General features: G+C 47.0%; 1 protein-coding gene across 1 annotated transcript in view; it reads left to right on the top strand.

Moving 5' to 3' along the window:
• The window catches only part of TICRR (TOPBP1 interacting checkpoint and replication regulator), a 3,405,639-nt gene that overhangs the window by 2,850,243 nt on the left and 530,195 nt on the right, over positions 1–25,201 (top strand). The gene's annotated exons all lie outside the window — the stretch shown is intronic.

The raw sequence follows: 25,201 nt of genomic DNA, 5'->3' as shown, positions 1-25,201 counted from the left end.
TTGAAGTCACCCAATAACATAGTGTTTGGAGAGACCGTCATATTCTCCAGTGTTCTCTGGAATGCCAAGTGGTGTTCCTGTAATAGGGAGGATGTTCTGTAGCAGGCTACAAACTGAAGGGCAGTTTTGCCCGCTGTTAGTTGCACATGGATGGTTTCCGATACTTCGTGCAGTGCCACTAACCTGGAGGTGTAGGTATCTTTGATGAATATAGATACTCCCCCTCCTTTTGTGCTTCAGTCCGAGTTTTGGGGCCGAAACGCATGGTATGAGTTATAACCTGGTAATGCTGGGGTGCTCTCAGGAGCCTTGAACCAGGTTTCTGTTACTGCACAGACATCGGTTTTCTCCATACTGAGGAGAGCCTCGAGTGCGTGCATCTTGAGGTGTAGACTTCTGGCATTGAGTAGCATTACCTTTAGTTTTTTTATCCTTGGGTTGTCTATGGAGGTGGGTTTGTCCTTTGAGCCTTGCCTAAAAAAGGCACAATGGTGGTGGCAAGAGCCTTGGCCAGTATACGAAAGTCTAAGGGTGACAGGTGCAAGCCGTCCCTAGCGAAGCAACGTGGCTTGTCGAGCATGTCATTCCAGGCTGACAGACACTGGATCCCCTTTGAATGACACCAATAATTTAGCCAATTGTTGAAACTGATCATTTTGTCTTTATACTGTGGCATCATTCTTGGTGAGGGCAAGATGCTGCTCAAGATCAGGGTAATACCAGCCTGGGCTACATGATCAGAGAGCTCCTCTATGTCTCTTTTCATGTAGTCCAGGGAGGTACTTCTCAAGTCATTCACACCAGCATGGACAGTGACGGAGTCATACTTGTACTTGCTTTGGAGTGACCTGAGTGCTTGCGTTATGTGGCGGATCCTGGCACCCGACAGGCAGCTTACAGTGACCTTCTCCTTGTTCAGTCTGGTGAGCGGGACGTCAGTGTGCCGGACAATAGAGTCCCCTATAACAAGTGTATTTGGTGTGTTGTTTGGCCTTAAGGGCTGTGACTGTGAGGCACACTGATTTTGTGAGATATGTGATTCGTGGGTATTGTTGAGGGGTGGCTGTTGCTTGGATATCTGCTTAGGAGGTCTTTGCTGTTTAGGCAGATTTTTATTTAAAACCTCCGAGTATGTTTTTGTGCGTTTATGTGTTGGGTATGCAGATGCAATAGGCTTGTGAGACTGGATTTGTGGTGCGGGTGGTTACCTTTTCCTCCTGACTGACTGTGCCAGTCTTGGGTTGAGAGAGCTCTGCCTCCAGTTTGGCTGTGTAACTGCATCTCTCACATGTATTAGAGTTTTTTGGAAGGAGGAGAGAGTTGTCTGTGTACATAAGGCAATTGTAACATTGCCTCAAAATTCCCAGATTCACCAGCTGGACTGGAGAGTAACCCTGAAACTGACCCTTGGACATACCAGATTAGTATAGGGAACTGTTTTTTTTACTGATCAGATTAGGGAAGAGAACTGATTTTTCACTTGATCAGGAAGGACCAATCGGGAGCCTAATACTTACGAGAAGTCAAGGAGAGTGTAGTGCTTTAGTTAGTGTTTCCTTATAAGAGCTGAGCAAGTGCAGGGCTTTAGAAAGAGAACAGAGTGATTACTTTGAGAGTTTGAACAGTTCTAAAGGGAAAAAGTGAAGAGCAGACTTTGTGGAGCCTGGAATAGTTTAAACCTGTTTAGGCGACGCTGCCCGACACTGCTCAGTGCGCAAAACCGTGCAAAAAACAGAATTGTAGGGTTTTAAGAGAGAGAGAGATCAAGGAATTTAGAATTGACCCACAATGGCCAATAAAACTACAGCTTCTAAGCAGTAACCACTCCTACAGGGACAGGCAGGCTGTTCAGTGTTAACCACTGCCACTGGTGATCACAGAGACTTCCCTTTAGCCCAAGCAAGCACTGGCCTTCTAGAAACTTCCAAACAGTTCAGAACAGAAAATCTGTAACTGAACTTTCTTAACTTTCAGAAAGTGGGGAAAAAAGCAAGATTGTGTTTTCTTTTTTGTTATAGTTTAAAGGTCGCAGAGAGACACAAGCAGCAAAATATTCACAACAGTGCAATAAATGACCTCACACTTGAGTGCTAGGCCAAAGTCAGGTAAAATGCAGTTTTTAGAGAAAAAAACTATTTTAAATTAAGTGCAACACAGAAAATGCAGTAAACAGGCTCTAGATGTGTTCCAAGTACTGTTACTGTTACAGATATAAACTTTAGCAAGCCGGAAAATGCCAAAAGGTAGGTGGCAAAGCAGTAAAACTTAACAAGAAATCAGAAGAAAATACTTAAAATCACAAAAGTGGCTCCTTTTCTTCTCTCAGCATTTTCTCCCCTTGGTGTAGGTGCTTCAGCAACAACTAGCAAGCCTGGAAATTCTGGGAGATGGCAGGATGCTACTCAGGGCTAGGGTCATACCTGCCTGGGCTACAAGATCAGAGAGCTCCTCCATGTCTCTCTCTTGTAGGTGGTTTGGTCTCAGTGAAGTGGGTTTAGGTGAAATGGTATTTAGGTGAAGTTATACAAACCCATATATATAATGCATGTGTGTGTGTATTTTTTCATGTACTGTAGCAGTCAGTCTCTCATTGCTCTACCTATGTACTATTTTTGAACACTATATTATGTATAGTGAGAGTGACTTATTGTCTATAATGTTTTTAACTCTATAGAATCATCTAGATGTGTAGTATATATTGTAACGTCTTGTAACATAGTTTGTTCTTTCAACTTATTTTGTATAGTATTTCTAATGTGATTTGTACTGAATTGGATTTTACTGTAATTTTATTGTACTGTATGTGGAGCTTTTCTTCCTGGGCCTCTGCTGAAAATGAGTTCTGTAGATCCAGTCAGACTACATATGTATACACACACACACACACATAAATATATATATATATATATATATATATATATATATATATATATATATATATATATATATATATATAGAGAGAGAGAGACATAGACATATACACACACACACACACACGTATACATACGTAGTATTTCTGAATATGGAAGTTTTCTATCACTGGCTTTGTCAGACCTGCACATATCTTGAGATTGTTCCATGTCATACTAGCCGTGGAACAAATCTCTCTCAACTTTTGCTGACCATCTAGGTTTTGTCTAGAAAATTTTATAGCAACTTCAGACAGCAGAGAGATGTACTACTTTTTTATGGAAAGACAAACGTTTATTCAAGTGAAAATAGACATCAGAAATTGACAGACTAAAACATTTGCAAAATATTCAATGTTATATAGTCCAATCTCGCCTTCATTCTTACCTGTGGGTTCGGAGCCAAACCCCGGCTCCGACTTAGCCATACTCTAGCTCGAAGTCTTCAGTTGGCTGAGAGGTATCCCATCGTGCAACAGGTCTATTCCCTATATCTCGTTTGCCACTCATTAAGCTCAGACGTGGTCTCACTTTTGGTCGTGACTAAGTATATTGTTTATAAAATTTTTATAAACTGTTGACTTGTTGCTCAAAAAAGCTATTTTCATAGCTGTGTGTGTGTGGTAGTGGTGTTTTACTGTCTGTATTTGTTTCTCTGGCAGTTTTTTTGTGCCCTTGTCTGGCTGTTTGGGTATCCCTTTTGTTTTCCTTTCCCCACGGGCTAGGCCCGTTTAAGTTAGAGGTCCTAATCCTTCCCATTGTATCTGTGTGATCTTTGGTTTGGTACTCCATTCTGTTAGCGTTTAGTGTTGTATCTGGCTAGTGGAGCTTTCCTGCCTTTGTTTCCCCGGGCTAAGCCCGTTTAAGTTAGAGGACCTAGTCCTCCCTGTTGTTTTCCTGCCGGTTTCTTGGCCGTTTGAGTTAGAGACTCTATTTCTTGTTAGTTGGGTCTAGTGCGTCTACGTATTCATTTGTTCCTTTCAGCATGTCTAAGGATCCTAAGGATCACAGGCCTTCGGGCTTTAAAAAGTGTGTTGAATGCAGCAATAAAATGTCTTTAACTGATGGGCACTCTGTGTGCGTGTACTGCTTGGGGGCTATTCACCTCCGAGTCCTGCTTGTTTTGTCATTCCTTCAGTCTCCATGTGCTACAGGAGAGGAAGAACAAGCTTGTTTTGAAAGGATTGCTTAAATACTCCTTCGAGGATGACTTGGCTAAGTCTTCCAGTGCATTATCCTCTCCAGCTAAAAAGGACAAAAAGACTTCCAAGAAGCGCTTTCCGTCTCCGTCTGTTAATTCGGAGCCGCCAGAGAAAGTTGCTAGAACAGCTTCTCTTTCTTCGGTTCCATTGCCCTCGGTGCCGAAAGAAGGTAGTCTCTTGACTAAGTCCGTATCATCTCCCAGCCTTTCACAGCCGGTCACAGATATTTTGGTTCGGAGCAGGTCTCCAGTTTTTCCACCGGGTTCTCCTTCACGCAAGTCCCCTTCTGTAGGGAGATCCAGGTCTCCTACTTTATCTTCCAGGACCCTTTCTGATGAGGACATTGATAGGGTGGTGAAGAAACTGCTTCAGTCATCGGTGTTGGCCAAATTGATTTCTGCTCCGAACCAGTTGCCTCCGGAGCTTATGGCCTTTTCATCCTTTGTTGTTCCTCCTCCAAGCCTTTCTTGGCCTTCGGAGCCAGAGTTGTCGGTGCCGTCGGACGCCATTAGGTCTGTTCCAGTAACCTCAACTGGCCTCTCCCTTCCGATTTCCACTCCGACCCCATCGGCTCCGTCCACGGGGTCGAGGGTTCACGGTTCTCCGGTCGGACCCAAGGGGGAGGTCTTGGATTGATCATAGGTTCCAAGCTTTCCTCTCAGTGGTTCGGCCTGAGTGAGCTTGGACCCGGCCTCAGCTTCGGACCTCATCTCCTTGGCACCAAGGGCTACTACTGTTTCATCTTCAGTTGGTCAGCCTTTGGAGCCGGGGGGATCAGCCTTTGAAGTTATGAGGAGTGTGCTGGCCAGGTCGTCAGCTGCATCCTACGGCACCGACACTTCCCCCTCCAGCACTGGTTTCAGTTTCAGGTCATGCTCTATCCATGGTCAGCAGAGACCCTAAGCCTCAGGATTCCTCCATAAGTGGTTCGCAGCTTTCTGACTTCTCCCCAGAGTTTTTGCCTGAGGAGCCAGGCAGAAGGAGATTGTGTAAGAGGAAACACCTGGACTCCCCGGATGAGTCTCTCACGTCAGATACAGACCTCGAGGAGTCAGAGCGGTCCCCCAAGTTGTCTTCTGAAAATATTTCTTTTCCAGATATCCTGGAGATCTTGAAGCAGAGAAGCGGCTGTACATCCAAATCCCCTTCTGATGAGGAGTCTGTGTTCCTGAAGGCTTTCGGATCTCAACCCTCCGCCTCTTGGATTTCTCCCCCCTTTGATGAGCTATTAGACCTTGTCTGTCGAAAGGTGTGGGAAACTCCTGACACTGTGGAACCGGTCCCAAGGAGACCCAATAAGTTTTTGTCTGCCCCCTCTGACCAGGAGTATCTATCTAAAGGCGTTCCAGTAGATGCCATGGTGGTGGCAGTGGCCACCAAGAAGGAATATGCTGAAACGTCGTCTACCATCCATCTAACATGGGGTCCCGGGCTATGGACAGGTATGGGAAGCGTGTGTTTACCTCAGCGGCCTTTACACTGTGGTCGCTGAACTACTTGACGCATTTTACGAGGCTCCAGAGAGATCTCCTAAAAGAGCTAGGAGATTCTCTACAGGGTAACATTTCTGATGCCATGGTACAGAAGGTCAATGCACAGATGTCTACCTTAAATTCCCTTACCCAACTCCTCCATGAGGCTGATCTCATATGCAGCCGACGGAGCAAGTAGGGCTGTGGGTTCCGGAGTCTCTCTTAGGAGACACTCCTGGATGCGCCTGTGCAATTTCATGGAGTCTATGTTCACCAATGCCCCATTTGATGGTTCATCATTGTTCGGAACCAAGGTGAAGGACACTCTCACTAGTTGCAAGCAGGAAGGAAAAACCCTGTCTGCCATGGGTGTCTTGATGTTCTTCATTCCACATTGCTGCAGTCCTAACCATAGGGGTAGTCCGCTGTCCAGTCGGCCCGAATACCAAAGTATATGGTTGACGTCGGTCAAGGCGCATTAGACTGATGTCAGGACGTCAGGGTACTAATGCGCATGACCGACGTCATATCCTCAGTCTTTTTTGCCGCATGGTCCGATGCAGAAGCAGTTTTGCGAGTGCAGGTTGGCGTTCTGAAAAATTTCCGAAGTCGGAGTTTCAGACCGAATCAAAGTTGGCTAAGTACCCGTTGGGAACATTTTGGTTTTCCTTGCCTCAGTATTTAACCGGATGTCAGAAAAAGTGAATAACTGTATTTCTTGTGGGAAGCAGATACCTCATAGGGATTACCATACTTTGTGTATACCTTGTTTAGGGCCTGAGCACGTCGTTGTTGGTTGCCGCTCTTGTGCTAGATTTAACAAACGCACTATTAAGAGAAGGTTAGACTGTGCCAGGTTAGTGTTTGGGAAGCGTTGTAATTATAAAATGCCGTCGGATGCTCCGCCCGCTTCGTCCAAAAAGCGCAAGGACAAAACTGCAAAGCCTAGGGTTGATGAACCGGCAGTCCCGGACGTCGGTTCTTTAGAAGGCTCAGTGGAGCCAGAGGTTTTGCCAGGAGTTTCTTTGGAGTCTCAGGCAGAGACTTTACTGTTACAGGATGTGCCTTCTCAGGAGGTAGGCCAGGCTGAGGGGGCTTCTCAGGTAACTGTTCTTCCCTCTCTTCCCAAGGTAGTTAGAGCCTCTCCTTCTGTTTCCAAAACTTCTTTGAGAGGTAGGCCAAGTTTAGCTTCAGTGGGGGCTTCTCCTAGCACTTCAGGTTCTGTGCCTAAGAAACATATGCTTAAAATGGCAGAAGATTTAATTACTATGATTAGAGGCTCCATGCCCCCTCCTGATAAGAGGCCTAGGGTGGAACCTGAGTTTGAGAGTTTTGAACAGTGTTCAGAGGCTTCTGAGTCTTCTGCGGAAGACTTGCAGGAGTATCCTCCTTATTCTGATTCTGATGTGGATGATTCCACTCCTACAGCTTCTCCTCCTGAGGATTTCTCATTTTCAGAGACTCTGCATTCCATGAGGGAGCACTTTAAATGGGAAGGCCAAGATTACTCTGATTCCAGGAAAAGGCTTAGGGAATTCTTATTTTACCCCAGCATAGGCCCTTAGCTATACCTCCTGTGTTGAATGTGGTGGAAGATGTTTTGCAGAGGCTTCCCTGAACCCTGATTCTTTGCCTCCTGCCCCTGTTAAACCTGATAGGTACTATAGGGTGCCTGAAGCTCATAAGTATCTGTTTAAGAGTCCTAGGGCAGACCCGGAAACTGTTTCTCAGGGGCCTAAAGGTGTTAAGGCCTCTGTTGTTAAAAATCCTGTTCCCACTGATAAAGAGGCAAGGGCTTTGGATAGGTGGGGAAAGAAAGTGTATACTTCTTCCACTTTAGCCATGAGGCGTTGAATTGTCAGTTTCACATGCTAAAATATCAAAATTATCTCCTTTCACAATTGAAATCTAAGGTGGATGCTTTGGTGGAAGGTATAGAGTGTAAAGAGTTGCTGGATTTAGTTCATGTGTCTGAACAAGTGGGTAAGCATTCTTTGCAATGTGGTTTTGATGCTGTGCAGGCCTCCTCGAGGGTGGCTGCCACTAGTTCTGTTCTTCGCAGGCATGCCTGGTTGAGGATCAGAATTTAGCAGAGCATGTTAAGACTAGGATTTTGGATGCTCCTTTACAGTCTGATGTGTTATTTGGTTCGCCTGTGGAAGCAGTTTTAAAGAAAATGGAGGACAAAGCTAAGTCTATGCAAACTGTTAAAGATTTTTTTGCAGGTGCAGCCACCGAAGTTTAGTAGAAATTGGCCTACTAAGGGATGGACATATCCTGCTTATGATTCCCAGTCTAGGGGTAGGTCTAGGCGTGGTAGGGGCAGAGCTCAAGGTTCTTTTAGGCCTAGAACAGGGGTTCACCTGCTCAGACTTCTGGTGAGGGCAGGGGTCAGTCCTTTCGTAAACAGACCCAATGACCTGCCTTTTCAGCTGCCAGTAGATTCTCGTCTGGCAGCTCCTTTGGGAGGAAGACTGTCTCTTTTCAAAGAAAATTGGGATTTAATCACTCAAGACAGATGGGTGTTGGATATCATTCACCACGGTTACAGGTTTTATTTCCATACATTGCCCCTTTCAAAGGCATGCCAGACGTTCCCCTCCACAAAGGAAAGAGGCTCACAAGCAAATTTCTCTGTTACTCCAAATAGGGGCCATTCAGCCAGTCCCTGTACCAGAAAGGGGCCTAGGATTTTATTCTCGCCTGTTCCTAGTACCAAAGAAGGGGAACACGTGGAGACCAATTTTGGATTTATCTATCCTCAACACTTATCTGGACATTCCCAAGTTCAAGATGTTGACGTTACAACAGCTTTTACCTCTGCTGGGCAAAGATCATTGGATGGTAACTTTAGATCTCAAGGAAGCTTACCTTCATGTGCCTATAAGACTAAGTTGCAGGAAGTATCTGCGTTTTCGAGCTGGAAATTCTCATTATCAGTTCTCTGCATTGCCCTTTGGCTTATCTACTGCGCCCAGAGTATTCACAAAGGTTCTGGCTCCAGTGATAGCTTACTTCAGGCTAAAAGGAATTCAAATCAATCCTTACTTGGACGACTGCCTGATTCTGGCTCAAGAAAAGGAAGACCTTCTACAGCATCTGGAATATGTCATAGCAGTGCTAAGATGCCTAGGGTATTCTGTGAACGAAATAAAGTCCAGTCTAGTACCCTCTCAAGACATGTGCTTTCTGGGTGTGAGACTGAATACAGCAGCCCAGATGGCCTTTTTAACCCCGGACAAACAAAAGAATCTTTCCAGTTACTTCCATTAACTATCTCTTCAGTCCGGGCTGACTGCAAGGACAGTCCTTCAAGCCTTAGGGTTCATGGCATCTTGTATTCTGGTGCTTCCCAATGCCAAATTGCATATGAGGAAGCTGCAATGGTATCTCAAAAATGTGTGGACACAGCACTGCCAGGATTTGGACACTGTCATTCAAATAATACCTTGCATTCAAAAAGAATTTTTGTGGTGGGCTCAGGAATGTCACCTAAACAAGGGACTCTCTGTGACCCGGCCAGAGGCGAGTCAGATTTTAACGACAGATGCCTCGGACATTGCTTGGGGAGCTCATCTAAATGGAAAGTGGATACAAGACAAGTGGCCTGCCAGACTACAGCATCTACATATCAACATGAAGGAGATGTTAGCAGTCCAGTTTGCATTAATGGCTTTCAAGGAGTTACTTCTTCCTGGGCAGGTGTTGATTCTAACAGACAACACAACTGTCATGTGGTACATCAACAAACAAGGGGGAACACATTCTTATCCTCTATGCAGGCAAGCAATGATTTTATGGGAGACTGCGCTCAGCTTGCAACTAAATCTTCAGGCAAGGTTTCTGCCGGGAGCACAGAACTCCTTAGCAGATGTGTTAAGCAGGCAAATCATGGATCCCCACGAGTGGAAACTGGATCTTCATGTATTTCAGAAATTGACAGTGTCATGGGGAACTCCAGACATAGATCTGTTCGCTTCTCCACTAAACCACCAGCTGCCAAAGTTTTGCACAAAGGGGTTTCATCATACAGCTTGGAAAGTGGATGCTCTTTCTTTCAGTTGGAAAAATCTTCATGTGTATGCCTTTCCACCTCTGCCTCTTCTTCCAAAGGTGCTCCTAAAGGTCAGACAAGACAAGCCAAGGATGATTTTAATAGCTCCAGATTGGCCTCGGCAACACTGGTACCCACTACTAAGGAGTCTGGTAAGGCACCGCCCATGGCCTTTACCTTTGATTCCACATCTGTTATCTCAGAAGGACGGTCACCTGCTCAATGTCAAGCTTCACTCTCTTCATCTAACAGCCTGGCATATTCTGTGTTGAAACACAGCAGGTCTCAACTTCCTCAACAAGTTTTAAATGTGATTATGGAAGCTAGAAGACCTAGTACAAGAAAAGTGTACGCAGAAAAATGGAAGAGATTTTTATTTTGGAGTGCAGCAAAGAATTTGGAGATTTCTGAGCCTAATTTGAGTGTGGCTCTTCAATATCTTACTGAGTTACTGGACAAAGGTTTGTCTTTCTCTTCCATTAAGATTCATGCTGCAGCAATTTCAGCTCACTATGATTGTGACCCACCATTGTTTTCGCATCCTTTGTTCAAGCAGTTTCTTAGAGGGGCAAAGAATATAAGACCCCACGTAGAGCTCCTACTCCTGCTTGGGATCTCAATTTTGTGTTGGAAAAACTTACTCTACAACCTTTTGAGCCTCAGGCTACTGCTGACTTGAAATACTTGTCATGGAAGACTGCTTTTTGTTGGCTATTACTTCTGCAAGAAGGGTTTCTGAGTTGCAGGCCCTTATGGCAGTAGAGCCCTTTTGATTTTCCATAAGGATAGGGTATCATTACGCACTAATCCTTCCTTTATGCCTAAGGTGGTTTCTAGTGTGGCTTTAAACCAAACTATTCATTTGCCTACTTTCTATGCAGATCCCCAAAATAAGGGGAAAGGATTTTGCACACTTTAGATGTACATAGGCAGTTGCGTTATTATTTAAGCAGGACTAAGGATTTCAGGCAGTCTCAGCAATTGTTTGTTTCTTTTGCTTTGAGTTCTCAGGGCAAGCCTGTGTCTAAGCAAACTATTTCTAAGTGGATTGGGTTTTGCATTTCATTTTGTTACTCCCATCATGGCAAGGAGATTCCAGCTGGGATTAGGCCTCATTCCACTAGGGCTACTGCCACTTCAACAGCATTTCTAAGGGGTGGCAACTAAGGATATTTTGGAGGCAGCTACTTGGAGTTCAGTGCATACTTTCTCTAAGCATTACCACCTTCCTCTCTACTCTAAATCTAGGGCTGGTTTTGCCACAGCTATTTTGCAAGGCATGTTGACAGCTCCTGCTTCCTTATGATTTGCCAGCCTCCCTTACCTCTGCTTTGGGATTCTACCCAATGGTTAGGACTGCAGCAATGTGGAATGAAGAACATAGTACAGTTTTGTACCTACCATAAATGTAGATGTTCGAGGATCCACATTGCTGCAGTCCAATTTACCCTCCCTCCTTCCCCACTGAGTTTAGGGGTGGTGGTGTGGGCTAATATATATATATATATTCTTGTACATTTGTATATATTGTATATATGTTTGATGCAGGGCTTTTTGGTGTTTTGGTTTGGGCCTTGTCTTTTTAGGGTCTTCTGACATCTGGGGCAAGAAAAGACTGAGGATATGACGTCGGTCATGCGCATTAGTACCCTGACGTCCTGACATCAGTCTAATGCGCCTTGACCGACGTCAGCCATATACTTTGGTATTCGGGCCGACTGGACAGCGGACTACCCCTATGGTTAGGACTGCAGCAATGTGGATCCTCGAACATCTACATTTATGGTAGGTACAAAACTGTACTTTTTTCCATGCCTTCTAGACTTTACCCCAAGGGCCAGAAGGGTGGGAAAATGTGGTTCAGGAAGTCGCAGAGGTTTTTTAAGGGCACACAAAGTGATTACCCCTTCGGAGGCAGGGGAGGGGGTGGAAATTCAGGTAGACGCCACCCTAGAGGCAGAGGAGGCCCGCGTAACCAGGGGGACCGTGATTCCTTTCGTGGTTCCCCCTGCCAGCTCTCCTGAAGGGAGACCTGACTGTGCGTCTCTGGAGCCGGTCGGGGGTCGCATTTCTTTATACCCAGAAGCCTGGCAAAAAGTCACCCAAGACGAGTGGGTATTAAAGATAATTTCCAGAGGTTATCATATCCCCTTCTCTTCTCCTCCCCCGCCATCCAAGAGAATCCCAGACGTTCCACCCAGTCACAGGGATTCCACAACTTTAGAAATAAAAAAGTTGCTTTCAAAGGGAGCCATCCAGCCTGTCCCTGCAGACCAAGTAGGATTAGGGACTTGCTCCATATTCTTTTTAGTGCCGAAAAGAACAGGGGACCTGAGACCCATCTTGGATCTCAGCCGATTGAACCTTCATGTACAAAAGTCCAAGTTCCGCATGGTCACCTTACAGTCAATACTCCCTCTGGTAGGGAAAGATGTGTGGATGTGCTCCATCGACCTCAAAGATGCTTACTACCATATCAAGATGGACAGGGCATCGAGAAGTCATTTATGCTTCCAGCTGGGAGCCAGTCATTTTCAGTTTCGCACTCTGCACTTTGGTCTCACCACAGCCCCCAGGATGTTCACCAAATGCATGGCAGTGGTAACGGCTCACTTGAGACGTCAGGGATTCCAAGTGTTTCTGTACCTGGACTGGCTCCTTTCTGCCACCACCAGGCATCTACTGTTACAGACCAGGGACGTCACCATTACACTGTGCCAATGGTTAGGAATTACTCTAAATTGGAAAAAATCTGCCTTGTTGCCCTCGCAGCGTGTCACTTTTATTGGCGTCAAACTAGATACGGTGCTCATGAGGGCCTTTTTACCAAAAGAGAGAATTCAGGATCTACAACAGCAGGTCTGCGCCTTACTACCATTGAGGAAGGTCAGGGCAAAAGTGGTCCTCAAGTTTTTAGGGACCATGGCTGCCACGGTCATGCTAGTTCCCCTTGCCCAGACTACACATGAGGGTTTTTCAGTGGATGGTTTTCACCCAATGGTCACTGCAGCATTTCCCACTCTCCCTTTTTTTTCTGATTACAGACACATGCGAGCGGGATCTATGCTGGTGGCTTCAGGCCAGCAATCTCAATGTGAGCAAGCCCTTTGTCCCATCTTCTCCAGTTGCCACGGTGACCACGGATGCCTCCCAGATCGAGTGGGGGGCGCATTATCTTGGCAGGACTGTCCAAGGCACGTGGCAGGATCACTATACCCATTTGCATATCAATGTCTTGGAGATGAGAGTAGTGCTATTAGCGTTGCAAGCACCTCAGAGCTCTCTCACTCTATGGACAATTGCAATCCACTCAGACAACATGTCGGTGGTGTGGTACCTGAACAAACGGGGAGAAACCAAATCATACCCCCTTTGCAGAGAGGCACTTCGAGTTTGGCAGTGGACGGTGTCTTCCCAACACTTTCTAGTTGCAATGCATATACTGGGAAAGTCCAATGTGATTGCCAACAGGACGAGCAGAGCTATCCTAATGCCTCACGAGTGGTCCCTGAACAGTTATGTTGCGGAAGAGATATTCCACAGATGGGCCAGCCTTGCTGCGATATGTTTGCCAGCCCCCTCAATGCCAAATGCTGCAGCTACTTCACCCTTATCCCCCCGAAGGGGGAGAATGCCCAGGGATGCTTTGGCTCAAGATTGGCCCTCCGGTTTTCTCTACATTTTTCTACCATTACCTCTGATATCAAAGGTCATTCAGAAAGAACAGTTTTTGGGGAGCAAAATGATCCTCGTTGCCCCACACTGGCCTCGTCAGATTTGGTTTCCCTTCCTTCAACCCTATCTTATAGACAAGCCCTGGATTCTGGACCCAGTGCCAGATCTGCTGACTCGTATGTCAGGACAGTTCCATCCCTCCATCCAGACCCTCAGGTTGACAGCTTGGCTGCTCCAGTTCCGTCCTTAGTCAGGCTTCATGATTTTTCCCTGGAAGTGGTCCGTATTCTGTCATCTTCCCACAAGCCTTCTACTAGGAAGATTTTTTCCAGTAAGTGGAAGAAATTTTCTATTTGGGCCCATGAGAGACGTATTGATCCTTATACAGCACCTATTTCGGCAATATTGGAATTTTTTTCTCAACTGTTTAGTCAGGGTTCAGCTGCGGCAACCATTAAAGTGAAATTGGCAGCAATTTCTACCTTTCACGTTGTTAATGAGCCCAACCTTATGGCTCATAGGCTTTGTAGGGCTTTTATGAGCGGGACATTGTTACTCCGACCTCCAGTCTTTGATCCAGTGATGTCATGGGACCACAATTTTGTACTACAGAAGCTCACAACTCCCTTTGAACCCGCAGCTGTGTGAGACATTACATTTTTGTCATGGAAGACATTATTCTTGGTAGCCATAACTTCAGCTAGGCGGGTCTCTGAACTCGAAGCATTATCGATTAGGCCACCTTATTTGGTGTTTCACAAAGATAGGGTCTCCTTAAGAACCAACCCTTCTTTTGTTCCAAAGGTTGCCTCTGTTGTCAATATCAACCAATCCATTGAATTGCCTGTGTTTTTTCCTGAATTCTCCAATAAGGCAGCATTTAAGTTTCATCAGATGGATGTTTACAGATAATTGCATTTCTATTTACATAGGACAAAAGATTTCAGGAAATCAGATCAAATGTTTGTCTAGTTTTCAGACACTAGACTTGGGGCTCCGGTTTCTAAGGTAAACATGTCTCGCTGGATCTCCGATTGCATCTCATTTATTTATGCTTCCAATGGTAAAGAATTACCCTTTAAAGTGAAGGCTCATTCTACATGATCTGTGGCTACCTTAACTACGTTTCAGGCTAGGATGTCTATGGATGATATTTGTGCTGCAGCAACATGGGCTTCGCCTCATACCTTTATTAGTCACTACAAATTAGATCTGGTGTCTAGAAGCAGATCTTCCTTTGGTTCCACAGTGCTCAAGAGTATTTTTCACTGAGCCACCCAAGATCAAGGTGCTAGGGACGCTGTCCCACGGATAAGAATGAAGGCGAGATTGGACTACATAACATCAAGAAGTTATGTACTCACCATAACGTTCGATGTATGTAGTCCATCTCGTCTTAAATTCTTACTAACCCTCCCTCCTTCCCCCTCCTGGAGGTATTGTCTCAAGGTGTCAGTGGTCCTTTCTATTGGGGATGTTGTTGTTCTCAGTACGTATGTGTGTCAGCTTGCAGCAAACAAGATCTGGGGAATAGACCTGTTGCACGAGCTAGAGTATGGCCGAGTCGGTAACCCACGGGTAAGAATGTAAGGCGAGATGGACTACATACATCGAACGTTATGGTGAGTACATAACTTCTTGTTTTAAGAGTACAACTGTTTCTTTCTTTGGAGTAACTGATTTTAAATATTGTCAGAAACATTTATATTGTTATAACTGTGAGCCTATACAGACAATGTAATTCTCTATATAGTATTTTTCGATCTGATGATGATGTTTTCATCTGATCTTCAACCCATGGGTTCAAATCCGAAATCTGATCCGACTCGGCCGCATTACATAGCTTGGATCCAAGAACTGAGCTTCTCCTCCTCCACCCACAATTCCCCACTCCACCATCACTACCTCAGATCTCATTTGCCGGCATTGCGAATAGCAGCTTCCAAACGAGCTCGTCCTGGGATTATTATGTTATTGTGAATAACTTTTTTTTGCCTTTTCTTCACCTTTTTTCCCTTCTTATCTTTTTTTTCAGTGCGTTCTTCGCTCAAAAAACAAAAAATCTTATAGACAGGCTTCACTTCTTTCTTCTTCCCTTCTCTTCTATTCATGTCCGAAGCCCCTAAGGCTGGATTTAAAAACATGCACAGGGTGTGGGCACAAAATGCCACCACCCGATACTGACACCCTATGCGTTTATTGCTTGGGTGCTAGTCACCTAGAGTCCTGATGTTCTTCGTGTTTCACTGTTGCAGTCATCACATTTGGGTTATCTGCTTGCAGTAGCCCTCAGTCGGCCTGATTAACAAAATCTTGGGTCCTGCATTGGTTGCTATCTCTTTTTTCCTTGACGTCAGGCCGTCAGGGGTATAAAACATGCAGCAGACGCCATTATAACAGTCTTTCTTGCCGTGCGGTGCCCGAAGCAGAAGCAGTTCGCAAATGACAGTTGGCGGACTCCTGAAATTTTCATTTTCGAGTTTCAGAACCGAAGTCTTCAACTAAAAGCTAAGTACCCCGTTGGGGAAACTTTTTTTTGCTCTAAACCGATGTCAGTAAAAGTAAATAATTGTATTTCTTGTGGAAAGCAAATAACTCATAAAGATTTTCATTCATACTGTATTCCTTGCCTAGACCCTGACCACGACGTACCTTGCTGTTGGTTTTGTGCCTTATTTAAACCACGAACTATCCATCGTCTGTATATTTTTGCCTCTAAATATTTTGGTGCTCGGTTCACTTATCCTGATACGTCTTCGGTAAGCAATCCGACTACCGACATTCTGAAAAAGCCCAAAGATGAAGACAGAGACAGGCCGCCTAGGTCCAAAGCTGCCGACGACGCTTCTCCTAAGCCAGTCGCCAGTTCGCCGGTACTCAGTGAGGAGCTTTCGCAGTCCCTGATACATGCTACTTCAGATTCGCAGGCCGCTACTAAGACCCTTTCAGAGTCCAGTATGCCACAAGATGCTTCAACTGTGGAACCTGCGGATGTCTCTAACTTGGATGGGTCCGGAGCCGCTTTGCAGGCACCAGCTTCTGAGGGTGTATTCAGGCCTACTGACTTGCATATTAAACTGACGTCATCTTCTTCTTCAAGGACTAAAACTCGAACCATGCCTAGAAAACTGACACCCAGACCGCTTGGTTAGGCCTCTGTGCCTAATGAACAAATGATAAGAATGACTGAAGACCTTATTACTTTAATCAGGGGAAGCCAACCTTGCCGCTCTAAGAGACCTAGGACTGAGTTTGCTTATGATACCTCGGACCAGGATTCTGAAATTTCTGTTTTCTCTGATGACCAGGATTTGCCCTTATCTACCTATGAGGATTCTGATGCTGAGGTCTCTATTCCCTCTGCTCCCCCCCCCTCCCCCCAGAGGATTTCTCTGTTGGTGAAACCCTGCATACTCTCAGGGAGAATTTTTGTTGGGAAAGTCAGGATGTCTCTGATTCTAAAAAGAGGCTTAGGGATTTCCTACTCCTGCCCAGCACAGGCCTTTAGCCATACCTCCTATACTAGACATTGTTGATGCCTTTTCGGAATCTAGCTTGGCCCCTGACTCTTTACCTCCTGCTCCCGGAAAACCCGATAGATATTATAGGGTTCCTGACTCTCACAAGTTCCTTTTCAAAAATCCTACTGTGGATCCTGAGACCATTTAACAGGGACCCAAGGGCATTAAAGCTACTACTGCCAAAAAATCCTACCCCCCTCTGATAGAGACTCCAGGACGCTGGACAGATGGGGTAAGAAGGTATACACTTATGCAACTTTGGCCATTAGGGCCTTAAACTACCAGTTTCATATGTTAAAGTATCAGCAGCATATTATTGGATTGCTTAAACAGAAAATGATGTTTCCTGATTGTGCCGAAAATAAGGATTTACAGGATTTACTGCATTCTGCTGAACAAGTTGGAAAATATACTTTGCACTGTGGTTTTGATTCACTAGAGGCATCTTGCAGGGCTGCTGTAACTGGGTCTGTACTTAGGCATGCTTGGCTTAAGGTGCAATCCTTGCCAGATCATGTTAGTGAAATTACTGGATGCTCCCTTAAATCAGGACCGCCTGTTTGGCAACAAAGCAGAAGTAGTTAGATGGAGGAAAAAGCTAAATCTATGCAAACTGGTAAAGATTTTTTACAAGTACAACCTCCAAGATTTAGTAGGCATTGGCCTTCCAAGAATTGGTCCTTTCCTGCCTCTTCCAGACCTTCTCAGTCCAAACCCAGATCCAGCAGAGCACCCAGGCTTCAGTCCCAGGGTACGCACAGGACTAAGCAATGAGGGGCCTCCACTTCCAAATCTGGGAGTAATAACCCCCCCCCCCCCATGGTAAAACTTCTCAATAACTTCTTTTTAAAACTTCCAAGCACTTCTCAACTGACTGCCCCTTTGGGGGGAAAGATTGCTCTTCATGCAAAGAACTGGGAACTCATTACCCAGGACAAATGGGTTTTAAAATATAGTGTCCCAGGGATACAGATTTCACTTCCACACGTTACCAACACCAAGCGGGTGACCAGCTCTACCCTCAAATCAGTGGCAGAGGCCCAAAGGCAAGTACTTTCTCTCAAGCATAGGTGCTATTCGGTTGGTACCAGAAGAGGAAAAGGGATAGGGTTTCTACTCAAGACTTTTCCTGGTACACAGAAAAGACAATTCTTGTCGTTCTAGCCTGGACCTGTCTACTCTAAACACCTTTTTGGTGGTTCCAAAATTCAAGATGCTGACTCTTCACCAGTTACTTCCTATGCTAGGCAAAGATGCCTGGTTGGCAACACTAGATTTAAAGGAAGCATACCTGCACATCCCAATCAGGGAATTTTGCAGGAGATTCCTACGCTTCAAAGCAGGCTTACACGCACTACCAGATGTTCATTGTGTTTCACTGTTGCAGTCATTACATTTAGGTAATCCTGCTGGCAGGTTGCCCTCAGTCTGCCTGAATTCCAAAGTCTTGGGTCCTGCGTCGGTTGCTGTTGCCCCTTCCCTGACGTCAAGTCGTCAGGGGTATAAAAGATGCAGTTGACGCCATTTTCTTCAGTCTTTCTTACCGCGCGGTGCCCGAAGCAGTTCGCAAGTGCCGGTCAGCCGACTCCTGAGATTATAGTGTTTGAGTTTCACATCCGAAGTCTTCATTAAAGCGAAGTACCCCATTGAGGAAACTTTTTTCTTGCTCCAGACCGATGTCAGAAAAAGTTAATAATTGTATTTCTTGTGGAAAGCAAATACCTCATAAGGACTTTCATTCATACTGTATTCCTTGCCTAGGCCCTGACCATAACGTTTCAGGTTGTCGGTTTTGTGCTAGATTTAACCAACGCACTATTAAGCGTCTGTATGATTTTGCATTAAACTATTTCGGACACAGGTTTAATTATCCAGAAATGTCGTCGGATAGCCATCCGACTACTGGAGTTCACAAAGAAAAGGAGAGAGATAGACAACCGAGGCCCAAAACCGACGACGAAGCTTCTCCTAAGCCATTCGCCGGTTCTCAGTGAGGCACTTTCGCAGCCCTTGACGCCCGCTACTTTAGAGTCGCAGGCCGCTACAGACTCCCACGTGGAGTTGGCTATGCCACTGGAAACTCAAGGTATTGGAGCCTCGGACACTATTCCCTCAGATGGGTCTGGAGCCGCTGAGCAGACACTGGCTTCTGAGGGTGTATTCAGACCTAAACATCTATACATTAAACCGACTTAAGCTTCAAAGGCAAAGACTGAAGCACCTTCAAAAACAAAGAAAACTCAAGAGCCACGTGGACAGGCCTCCATTCCCAAAAAACAGATGCTCAGAATGGCCGAAGGCTTGATTACCTTGATCAGGGGTTCCCATCCCCCTCCTGATAAGAGGCCTAGGCAAGAGACAGACTCTGAATCTTCTGATCAGGTTTCTACTTCTTCTGATTCCTCTTCTGATCAGGAGTATTCACTTCCCCCCCATGAGGATTCTGATGCTGAAGAATCTATTCCTTCAGCTTCTCCTCCTCAGGACTATTCTTTTGGGGAAACCTTGCATACCATGAGGGAGCATTTCCACTGGGAGAGCCAAGAATTTTCAGAATCTAAAACGAGGCTCAGGGACTTCCTTTTACTACCTCAACACAGGCCTCCAGCCATTCCACCTGTGTTAGACATTGTAGATGTGTTTTCAGAGTCTAGTCTGACCCCTGACTCCTTACCTCCAGCTCCTGTTAAGCCTGACAGATATTACAGGGTTCCTGACTCTCATAAATTCCTTTTCATAAACCCTGCTGCAGACCCAGAAGCTATTTCACAGGGTCCCAAAGGAGTTAAGGCTTCCGCTGCAAAAAACCCTACCCCCTCTGACAGAGATTCTAGGGCACTGGATAGATGGGGAAAAAAGGTTTACACATCTGCTACCTTGACTATAAGGGCCTTAAACTGTCAGTTTCATATGCTCAAATATCAGCAACATGTCATGGCATTGCATTGCTTAAACAGAAAATGTTGATCTGAAGTAGGGACTGCATTTGTCAGCAACCTGTGGGTCTTGGATCCAATATCGGATCCGAGCCGGCAACTTGTTTCATAGCTAATGGATCCGAGCTCCTAGCTCCTCCCCTCACCCATAATCCCCTGCCAACCCTCAATGACCTCAGATCTAGTTTGCCACGCTTGTGGATGGCTGGATTCCTTTGAGCTCTAGCGAAATCGTCAGTTAAGTGTCTTTTGAATCAACTTTTCTCTCAGTTAAATTTATAAAAAGTGTGCAAGAGTCAGGTTCCCTGGAATTTTTATTTTTTTTACATAATTTTCCCTCCCTTCACTGGTCGTTAGTGAGTGTGTGTTTGTGTTTTTGGGGCCTGTGTGTTTGTGTAGCACTCCTTTTTCTTCAAAGTAAGGCTGAGGCCCCAAAAGCCATTTTTTCTGAATGTACCGAGTGTGGCCATAAGCTGTCCCCGGCTGATGGCCACACTCGGTGCATTCTGTGCCTTTGGGTTGAACACCTCATTTCAGGCTGTACCATTTGTGCAGCGTTCATCCCCAGGGCACTGAAAGAGCGGAGGTCGAAGCTGGTCCTGGCGGGACTTTTGCCCCCCGGACTCGGCTCTGGCCTCCGCTGCTCCCGTTGCACTACCACAGGCTGTGGTCATTGCCACTCCTGCCCCCCGAGCAGCGTCTGAGCCGGGGGTGGGTCGGCGCCGACGGTACTTGTTACTTCGGATCCGACCCTGCCCTCGTCTGTCGGATCCGATCTCTCAGAGCCGTGGCCCGAGCTTCGGATCCGAGGGATTCAGTGTGCCTTTGGCTCCATCCAGGTCGGAGCGCACTGGTCCTTCGGATCCGATGGTCTCGGCGCCGATCCCTTCATCGGATCCGAGTGGGAGCCGGCTCTCGGATCCCTGGGAGAGCGGTTCCCCCTCGGCCTTCGATGTAGTGGAGAGGGCTCTGTCGAGAGCATTCGGACCCCCGGCCCTTGTCTCGGCTCCACCCTGCACTCCCTCTCTGCTGGGCCAGGCTTCCATCACCCGGCCTCAGGGACAGCCTGCTTCAATGTCCCAGGTTGTTCCATTGGAACAGGTTGTTGCTGGCTAGACCTCCTCAGACAGCCCCCCCCCCCCAAGGAAGTGCCTCGCAAGCACAAGTGCAAGAGGAGGCACGTGGACTCCCCTGAGTCCTTAACTGAGGACACGGACTTGGATGAAGGGGAAGGCTCCCCAAGATCACCCCCTGAGGATGTCACCTTTACAGACATCATGGAGATGCTGAGGATCAGAGGTGGGTGGTCTGCCCCCAATGCTTCTGACGAGTCCGTGTTTCTGGAGGCATTCCCCTTTGTGGACCTTATTACCACCAGGGCATGGAAGGACCCGGACACCGTGGAGCCAATCCCCAAACGCCCGGACAGGATACTAAGCCCCCCTCGCAGACCGGTCACACTGGAGCAAGGGTCCCCCCGTAGATGCCATGTTGACGGCGGCAGCCACGAAGAGGGAACTAGCTCAGGAGAGCCCCTCAGTCCATCCACCGAGCAAGGAGTCCCGCTCGATGGACCGCTTAGGGAAGCGAGTTTTTAGTTCAGCAACCTTTTCAGTAAGGTCTCTGAACTATATGGCACATGTCATCAGGATGCAGCGGGATCTTATCAAAGAATACTCTTCCTCCCCCCCTGAGTCCATGTCGGCGGAGGACAAACAATTGTACTCCACCCGAATGGCCACTCTGAGATCTATTTCAAATACCTCTATGCAGCTATTGTCCCACGCCACCGAGAGAGCCGCTAGAGCTAGTGGAGCGGGCCCAGTCATGAGACGTCAGGCCTGGCTCCGTCATTGTGACTTTGTGGAGCCCTTTAACACGTCCTTTGCAAACGCCCCTTTCGATGGTTCTGCCCTGTTTGGCAAAACGGTTCGTGAGACACTTGTCCAGAGCGAGAAGGACGGGAAGACGTTGTCTGCCATCGGATTCCGCTTCTCTGCTCCCCAGCGGGCCTTTTCGAAGAACCAAAAGGGTCAGAAGAAGATGTGATTCCAGAAATCGCAACATTCCCAACCCACTCCGGACAACCAGTCCTTCCGTGGCAGAGGAGGACAGGGAGGATGCCGTCCCAGGGGCAGAGGGGCTCCGAGGAACTTTGGGTCCAGAGAACCTTTCTCTGACCGGCCCACGCAGCAGCCCTGAAGGGTTGCCCAACTGCTCCACTCTGGAGCCAGTCGGGGGGCGCTTCTCGGAGCACCTAGCGGCATGGGAGTCCATCACGACAGACCGCTGGGTGCTTCGAACTATATCCAGAGGATACAGAATCCCATTACTTCATGTCCCCAAATTCAAAAACCTCCCCGATGTACCACCCGATCAGAGGGAGGCTGCAGCCGCAGAGATTCAGCAGCTGCTAAGAAAAAGATCCATCCAGCCCGTCCCCCAAGACCAGCTCGGATTAGGGTTCTACTCCAGGTTCTTTTTGGTGCCAAAAAAGACTGGGGACTTGAGACCGATTCTAGACCTGTCCCGTTTGAACCTGTCGGTAACCAAGGAAAAATTCCGAATGGTCACTCTTCAATCTATTCTTCCCCTTCTAAGGGAGAACGATTGGATGTGCTCTATAGACCTAAAGGATGCGTACTACCACATTCTAATGGACAGACGATCCAGGAGGTTCCTCCGCTTCCGGCTGGGAGCCAGTCACTACCAGTTCAGGGTCCTTCCCTTTGGCCTCACCACAGCCCCCAGGGTGTTCACCAAGGTATTAACAGTGATTGCAGCCCACCTGAGACTCCAGGGAATACAGGTTTTTCCGTACCTGGACGACTGGCTCCTGACCGCCCCAACAAGGCATCTACTTTGCTCAGCCAGAGATTTCTTTCTCCGCCTAGCCCCCCAGTTAGGCATCACCATCAATGTCGACAAATCCTTTCTGGCCCCGACACAAGTCATAGAATTCATAGGAGCCAGAATAGACACCAGAGATCTACGAGCCTTCCTGACGTCGGAACGACTACGGAATTTGCAACTTCATGTGCGGGCCATCCTCCAGTCAGAAACTCCACCGGTGGAATTGGTCCTGAGGGCGCTGGGCTCCATGGCGGCAGCAATAACGCTCCTTCCATGCGCCCGTCTGAATATGCGGGTACTGCAGTGGACCCTTCTAGTACAATGGTCCTTTCTGTCTTTTCCTCTCCATCACCCCATCGCTATCAGCAAGGCTTGCAGGAGGGCTCTATTATGGTGGCTCCATGCTCCGGATCTCCATACGGGCCGACCCTTCTGCACCTCTCCCCCTCTCGCCACGGTGACCACGGACGCCTCCCGCCTCGGGTGGGGGGGCATTATTCAGGCAGGACCGTCCAAGGCACGTGGAATGTACGCGTTGCAAGCACTTCAGAATCTCCTCCCCGTAGGAACAATTGTAATTCAGTCGGACAACATGTCGGTTGTCTGGTACATCAACAAACAGGGGGGGACCAGGTTTTACCCTCTATGCCGCAAAGCCATGAGAGTGTGGGATTGGGCGATTTCCAACAGCCGCTTTCTGATTGCATCGCACATTCCGGGGCGGGCCAACATCCTAGCGGACAAACTTAGACGCACCTTTCTTACCCCTTACGAGTGGTCTCTCAACCCACTAGTAGCAAAGCAGATATTCGCATTATGGAGGCAACCCTGCTGCGATCTTTTTGCCTCTCCCTCAAACACCAAATGCGGCAATTTCTTCGCTCTGATTCCCCCTCCAGGGGAAACCCCAAGAGACGCTCTGGTGCATGCTTGGCCGTCCGGTCTACTTTATGCCTATCCTCCTCTACCCCTGATGCTGCAGCTCTTACAGAAAGCCTCACGGTTGGGGAGCAGGATGATCCTCATTGCCCCATTCTGGCCTCGGCAAATTTGGTTCCCTTACCTGTGGTCTCACCTAGTGAATCCCCCTTGGATTCTATATCCCAGTCCGGATCTAATCTCCCATCCGTCGGGCTTACCGACCCCAAATCTGGACAATCTGAAGCTGGCGGCTTGGTTGCTCCAGTTCCACTCCTAGTTAGGACTCCCGGTATCTTCACCAGTCAAAGCCATCCTTGTGGCAGCGCATAAACCTTCCACCAGGAAAGTGTACCGCAGTAAATGGAAACGTTTCTCTGTCTGGGCGGAGCATCATAATCTAGATCCCTTTATGGCTCCTCTTCCATCCATATTAGACTTCCTAACCAAACTTTTTCAGGAAGGTGCTAGTTGCTCAACTGACAAAGTGCAATTGGCTGCCATCTCCTATTACCATGTGGGACATGGCAGAGGGCCCTTGATGTCGGCCAAATTGAGTAAAACCTTTCTCAAGGGCACCTTTTTGCTTAGACCCCCCTATAAAAGAAGCTGTACCCCCTTGGGATCTTTCACTAGTTCTTCAAGCCCTGACTGCTCCACTATTTGAACCTGCTGCTTCAGTGAATCTCAAATACTTGTCCTGGGAAACAGCATTCCTTGTAGCCATTACTTCAGCGAAAAGAGTTTCGGAGCTTCGAGCTCTTTCTGTGAAACCTCCTTACTTGATCTTTCATCCGTACAGTGTGTACCTCAGGACCAATCCCTCCTTCCTTCCCAAAATAGCATCAGAAACCAATATAAATCAATCCATAAATCTACCGGTGGTCTTTCCTAAATATCAGAATAAAGGAGAGTACAAGCTGCATTCATTAGATGTTCATAGGCAGCTGCATTTTTATACTCATAGAACAGCTGGTCACAGGCAATCCGACCAGCTGTTCATTTCCTTTGCCAAATTTAATTTGGGGAAAGCAGTATCAAAAATCTCTTTGTCACGCTGGATATCCCAATGTATCCTGTTAGCGTACCAAGTTTCTGGGAGACCCGCACCTGAAGGAGTTCGCGCACATTCCACTCGTTCCATCTCTACTTCTACGGCCTTCAAATCTAGAGTTCCATTGGATGATATTTGTTCGGCAGCTACTTGAGCCTCATCTCATACCTTTATTAACCACTACAAACTGGACGTGATTTCTAGAGGGAGAGCATCCTTTGGCTCTGCGGTGCTCCGCAATATCCTTCCATGATGGCCACCCAAGATTCAGGTAGCTGGGGACTCTGTCCCACAGGTTGCTGACAAATGAAGTCCCTACTTCAGATTAAGAAGTTATGTACTCACCATAACGTTCCATCTGAGTAGATAGCTTCATTTGTCTGCAACCATCCCCCCCTTCCCCCTGGCCTTCAGTGGATCTTTGTGAGTTGGAATACCCTTTTTGGGTGCATATAGAGGGGCAAACTTGATCTGAGGTCATGGAGGGTTGGCAGGGGATTATGGGTGAGGGGAGGAGCTAAGAGCTTGGATCCATTAGCTATGAAACAAGTTGCCGGCTCGGATCCGATATCAGATCCAAGACCCACAGGTTGCAGACAAGTGAAGC

Source organism: Protopterus annectens, chromosome 7.part0, assembly GCF_019279795.1.
Source record: "Protopterus annectens isolate FY-2018-M chromosome 7.part0, PAN1.0, whole genome shotgun sequence".
NCBI classification, from domain to species: Eukaryota; Metazoa; Chordata; order Ceratodontiformes; family Protopteridae; genus Protopterus; species Protopterus annectens.
The sequence above is the reverse complement of the archived record's forward strand: the minus strand, read 5'-3'. Positions and strand labels throughout refer to the sequence as shown.